Source organism: Eucyclogobius newberryi, unplaced genomic scaffold, assembly GCF_026437365.1.
Source record: "Eucyclogobius newberryi isolate DKJ021-1_F unplaced genomic scaffold, fEucNew1.0.hap1 SCAF_5, whole genome shotgun sequence".
Classification (NCBI taxonomy): domain Eukaryota; kingdom Metazoa; phylum Chordata; class Actinopteri; order Gobiiformes; family Gobiidae; genus Eucyclogobius; species Eucyclogobius newberryi.
The window spans coordinates 21,555,875-21,562,011 of record NW_027316167.1 but is presented as its reverse complement, the minus strand read 5'-3'; positions in this window follow the sequence as shown (position 1 = coordinate 21,562,011).

Below are 6,137 nucleotides of genomic sequence, written 5' to 3'. Positions count from 1 at the left end.
GAAAAGTGCATAGTTTAAAAGTATTCAGCCATGTGGAACTTTCTTTTGCAATTAAAGCTGAGAATATTTTAGGGTATATCTCTACTAGCTTTGCTCACCTACATACGGAAATATTTCACCTGAGCTGTGGATCTCTGCAGCGTCTCCAGAGTTACCATGGGCCTCTTGGCTGCATCTCTGAATGGCCATGTCTTGGACTCTTTCCATTTCCAGATGATGGATTGAACTGTGAGATATTCAAAGCTTGGGAAACCTTTTTTTAACCTAACCCTGCTTTAAAATTCTCCACAACTTTATCCCTGACCTCTCTGTTGTGTTCCTAGGACTTCATCATGTTGTTTGCTCCTCAACATGCTCTTAACAGACTTCTGTGGCCTTCAAAGAACAGCTTAATTGATACTGGGATTAGATTAAACACAGGTGGACTCTATTTAATCCTTAGGTAATCAGCAATCATCAACTTCTCACAGCATCATAGCTGTCATCATTGCATCATAGCATCATGACAATAGGTTACACTCAAGAAAAAGCGGCTGTGTGTCCGTTGTACCAACGTTCCAGTTTGTTGTCATCCATGACATATAATGACCAACAGAGGGCAGACAAGTGCTGCAAGTATTCTTCAATCCTTCAGTACAAAGTACTAACATTGATTTCAGTTTGGCCGTTGTTTGTCAATCTGCCAAATAATTTACTGCACATGTTGTTTGATTGTGTGGAGATTTCCCCCCCATATTTGGACTTCATTATTGGTGAAGGATGCACCACCTGCTTGTTTCCATGTACATGTTATGGCTTTGCCTAGAGTGCTCTTTAGTATAGCATCAAACTATCTTATCCAATCTATGATGTATTCAGCTATTTGTATTACTAAAAAAAATACCTGGAAAAGCATGTATTCTTACTGTATGTGGGCACAACTCTCCACTTTTGACCTGTAACTTAGTTGGTGGCATCACTTGCTTATCTCCACAGAGATAAACATCATATGTTTAATGACATATGATGCAACATTCTGGATAAAGAAAAAAAAATCAAGAAGGTGGCGAACCCTCCACCAGTAAAGTTTCCTAGTATTACTAAAGTAGATTTCCCTAATGTAAAATCATTCCAATTATATATAGTATATACTAATCATAACTTGTCTCTTCATATCATTATATATTTAAAGCAAACTAACTTGGTAAAAGCACAAGTAATACATTACTCATGACATAACCAGCATTGAAGTTTTACACTTAAATTCCCTCAAATAAACAGCTTGATATCTTGATTTAGCATTACAATGCTTAAGTTTGTGACCCTGGCTTATGTATGGTGTTGTGCTGGTTTGGAGTGGCTGTGGAAACCTCTTATTGTGGGGACCCACCCCGTAGTATTGATGGCAGTGATAAAGCCTTGTAACAATGTCATAAAGCCACTGAAGACAAGAAGCTATAAGTGGAGATTGGCTGAACAGAGTAACTACTCATTAGTCAGCTGGGTGAAAGATGCCAAAGGCAATGCCAGGTGACACAAATGGTGAAATGAAACGTCGTCACGTCTTAAAAGACCTTAGCTTGGATTGGGTCCAACAGCTTGAGTGACCTGGATCCCAGATTACATCCAATAAGTTTCAGTTTAGCTTGACACAACACAAAGTACTGAATTGGAGAAGTAAGTATAAGACCTGAGAGGTGAAATGATATGTCACAGTACAAAGGGTGGCCTGTAAACAGCTGTGTGTACCAACTTAACTACAGTGTTGCCCGATCTACGGAGAATACAAAATTAGACCTGGAGCAGTGTATTCATATTTCAGCTGTGAATGTATAAGAGCTATAGTGGCAGTGTGTGAGCATCTTGTGGGCTTCAGACAGAGAATAAAATAGAACAAAATAAAATACATCACCAGCATCTGGTACAGGTCTAGAGGGACTGGTGTTGACCCGCGCTGCATAGATTCTATAGAATGGCTCAGCGCAGGAGGCCAGTCCACAACCTTCAGATGCATTTCAGGTGATTTACAGAGTTTTAACATGGTTATAAATAAGACAAAACAAAAGCAGTTCCCATTAGAAGGGGAGGCCAGGTGACTGAATGTATGTTTTCTATTTTATTTGAATAGCCCACACAGCATCGATGTAGGGGTAGGCAATATCAACTAAGATTAATAATCCTCAATATAATCATTACATATTTTATTTAATCATCTTGATTATGATATTTGGATGTGAATGTGGAAATCAGGAGTGTGCTAAAAGGTTAGAAAATGTCTTCGTTGAGGTTCAAGTAAAAACACCATCAAACAATAGTGTGGTTTCCAAACATATATTGTACCGGCCAGACCTTTTTTTTTACTTACAATTTCCACTTTTAGTATGTGTCTCTTTCCCCAAATGCCTTGTACTGTATGCATGTACTACATGTCATTGCTCCTATATTGATGAGATTCCCACTAAATGTCAGTTTGTGCACAATATGCAGTTCCTTGTACTCTCTGTCATGGCGGATGTGGTGTAGTAGGACTTTATGCAGATCAGACTGAAGCGTCTCTTCTGGAGCTGGGAGCGTGCCCAGTCTGCAGGAGTTTATCTGGCACACGTGTCCCTCCCTCCATATTTCACTTGGGCTTCTACTCTTTCTTTCTGATAGCTTTATCACTGCGGAGGGGTCAGATGCTGACACCAGCATAAGGGCCGCTTAAATCGCTCTAAACAACATCTATCATGGACCCTATAAAATAAGTTTCATGGCATGCACAATACCCAAGCCTTGTGCTTTCAAATGCTCGTCTATCATATGGCTGCTTGACTCTGAAAGCTTTTTTGATGATATGTACAGGTCTGAGAAGTGGAAGTGTCTGATTTTACCATAATCTTTCTTTATGAAGCTGTTTGAAAGTATGGAAGAGTAGATCTATCACTTGTCAACAGAGTTACTGAGTGTGTTTGGGATATGACAAATGGAGTTATGAGTTCCTGTACAAGTTTGATCTGTAAACTTCTGTGGAGAGCTAAAATGTCAAAAAAGCATCGTCATCTTTCTCAGCAGAGAAATTAACTGAGATTTCTGCATAAACTGAGTGTGATTGTATGTCAGAATGACAAAAAACTGCTAATGTATTTCAGATTAAATAATAGGGCACATTTCTGTCAGGTGCTTGAATCAAACCTTATTTTAATTCTTATGAAAATGTTGTAATTTTAGGCAAATACTTCAAGAGAGTATTTCTTATAGCCACTGTGACGGCTCAATCCTATACATCATGTTATTACCTTGTCTGGTCCAATTTATAGCAATAAGGGTAGACTCCTTGATTGCAAATCTTTAGTCGAGAAGCAAAATGGGTCTGAGGAGCCAAAAAGAAGAACAATCAATGGCCCAGAAAAGAGAAATTATTGTCCAAGTCCATCACTTAATTTCTTTAAAAGCCTATTGAGAAGTCAGAAGCGCTCAATGTGCATCCACTAAAGTTAACACTCTGGGTATGCCATACAATTTAATTATTAAGACATGATTCATTCAGTGAGTGGTCACCCATTCGATGGAACCATTTATGGGCCAGTGTATTTTTTACAGCTCAAGAATCTTCCTTTTAGACAGCAATCACTGAACTGTACAAATGTAATTTAGATACTTGATTGAAGACGAGATTTTGTTAATTAAGAGTTTTTGTAGAGTGCATAATTATTTTGGCTGGCAATTCATCAAGAACAATGTAATGATCAGGCTTTGTGGCAGCTTGAGGGCTGTTTGTCTGCTGAAAAGAAAGTTAAGTTCCTCATCTGAGCAAATGTCGAGTGATAAAAAAATAATGAAGCTAATATCACCATATTATTGTTTATTTGTGTTTGTGTCAATTACATTGTCTTTTGTAAGTGTTAAGATTGTAGAGTCTTTATTGCCTCAACCACAATTTGTATGGTTGAACAGAGATAATATGGGATAACAAATGGCTTTAAACTGTTACTAAAGGAATCATGCTCCATCTTATTGATTTAAACATTACATTTGAGAGTGGAAAGTCAGATTTACAGCAGAAAATCTTCAGATTTCAGACTTCAATGGCCTGAAGGGCTGCTGGGAGCTGAGAGCTCATGAGGCAAATAGAGCTCTTCATCGGCATTAAGGCCCCATTAATTATGTTTTTTTTTTTCAAAAGAAAAAAAAAATACAATTACAATAATTCATTTTTGGAGACCTAATAATTGATTTGATTTAAGATATTTACATCTACCATGTTACCAAAAAGTTATTATTTCACCATTTTCATTGCACTTCAGTGCAGTCCTCATTAAATAATACACATATGTGTCCAAAATTACCAAACCTTTTGAGACTGCAGCTCCATGGATTGGTATAATGCTTCATAATGAGACAAAAAAAAAAAAAAAAAACCTCCTATTATACCATTTTAACTTTGTCCTAGTCTTCTCCTTTCTCTAAATCACTTGTATGGACAAAAAGGCAAAGAAAGGAGGCAATTATTACCACTACAGCACCTAAAAACTTAATACATAATAGCGAGTCTTTAATAGACAGTTCGGAAAAGTGATAGAAATTCCATAGAAACTCGAGTTACTTTATATCGGTGACTAAGACTGGTGTAACACAGACAGATTGTCCCCCAGAGAGCAGAAGTCGAGTGAAAATAATCTGTCTCCCAGTGCATTCTCTCTCAGAGCGTGTGCATGTGTTTTTGGAGGAGAGTTTTCCACAGGAGAGCTGCATCACTGAAACACAACAGAGGCACAGAATCACTCAGCTCTGACAGGGATTTAGCTGTTGGCTTCTCCAATGACAAATTTGCAGAAAAGTTACTTTACAGTCACAAGTGCATATGGACAAGGTTCAGACATGCATTACTATAACCAAACTGATAGTTGTACTACAAAGTTAGTTCATGATAAATAAATAAATAAATAAAATGTACAGGACCGAGCTTCAGAAAGGTGATTGTAATTGCCAGCTTTAAAGTGCTGAACAAATTTAGGCTTTTTACAATTGTCCAACATCAAGAATTAGACTTAACTGTCACAAGGCTGTGCTTCGTCCCCAATGTGATGCACTTTCTTCAAAAAATTGGTCCTTATTCGGACGACCCCCTTTGACATTTAGAAAGACCTACCCATTTAAATGGAAAACGGAAACTCTTAGATATTTAGGTATAAAGTATATAAAGATCTATCGGCAATTTTGGAGAAAAATTACTGGTATACCCGTTTATTTACTACTTTATTACTACGATTAACACAATAAAAATGTATGTTTTGCTCATATTTCCCTATCTGTCTCAGACTCCAATTTTCATCCCCAACCAGCTGTTTGACAATTGGAATAAACCAAGCTCAAAAGTTGTATGGCAAGGCAAAAAAAACATCAACTTGCATCCGGTTCAAAACTGTACAGTTATCAGAAGTATGTTGGGTTTTACCTTGGCTCAAAATGTTCTTTATTTATCTACTGGTGTGACCCAGAATATGCATTATATATGAATTACGCTCAATGTAAAAATATTTAGAGTAATGTTGTGCCGGAGGTTCCTGTACAGGCCTTCCTGGCAGATGATAAATGGTTGAGTCATTTGGAGGGAGTGGACAATCCCTGGGTAAAATCTGAGCTTACAACCTGGAAAGAACAAATCAAAACATACAATCTAAACAAAGAGGATAAAATCTTAAACTAGTCTGCATATGACCAACGTTTTGCACATAACAAAACATATTTGAGATAAAGTCTGGATAACAAAAGGTATAAATGTTTTCTTCCAGATTGTAAAAGATAATCACATGAAGAGCTTGGGCATGTTGAAAGAACCCTTTGGCTTAGAGAAACAGGACTTTTAATGGTATGTATAACAAACAATTATTACAACCAAGAAATTAAGCTAAGCAGCGTTGTAACCCTAAATATTTATTAAGGCTTGTAAATCAGAGCTTTCAAGGGAAATAATATATAAATGATATAACTGTATTAGCAATTTGGGTTGCTGCTTAAATTACATTTTAAAAAAATAGGAGAAGGTTATTTTATTTTGACTGATGAAGAATGGGAAATATACATTGCTTCTCAGTGGAGAACCACAGGATCACATGTTTGGAGAGAATTCTGTTGGAAAAATGTGTCATGTTTTTTTCCTAACACAATGTCAATAG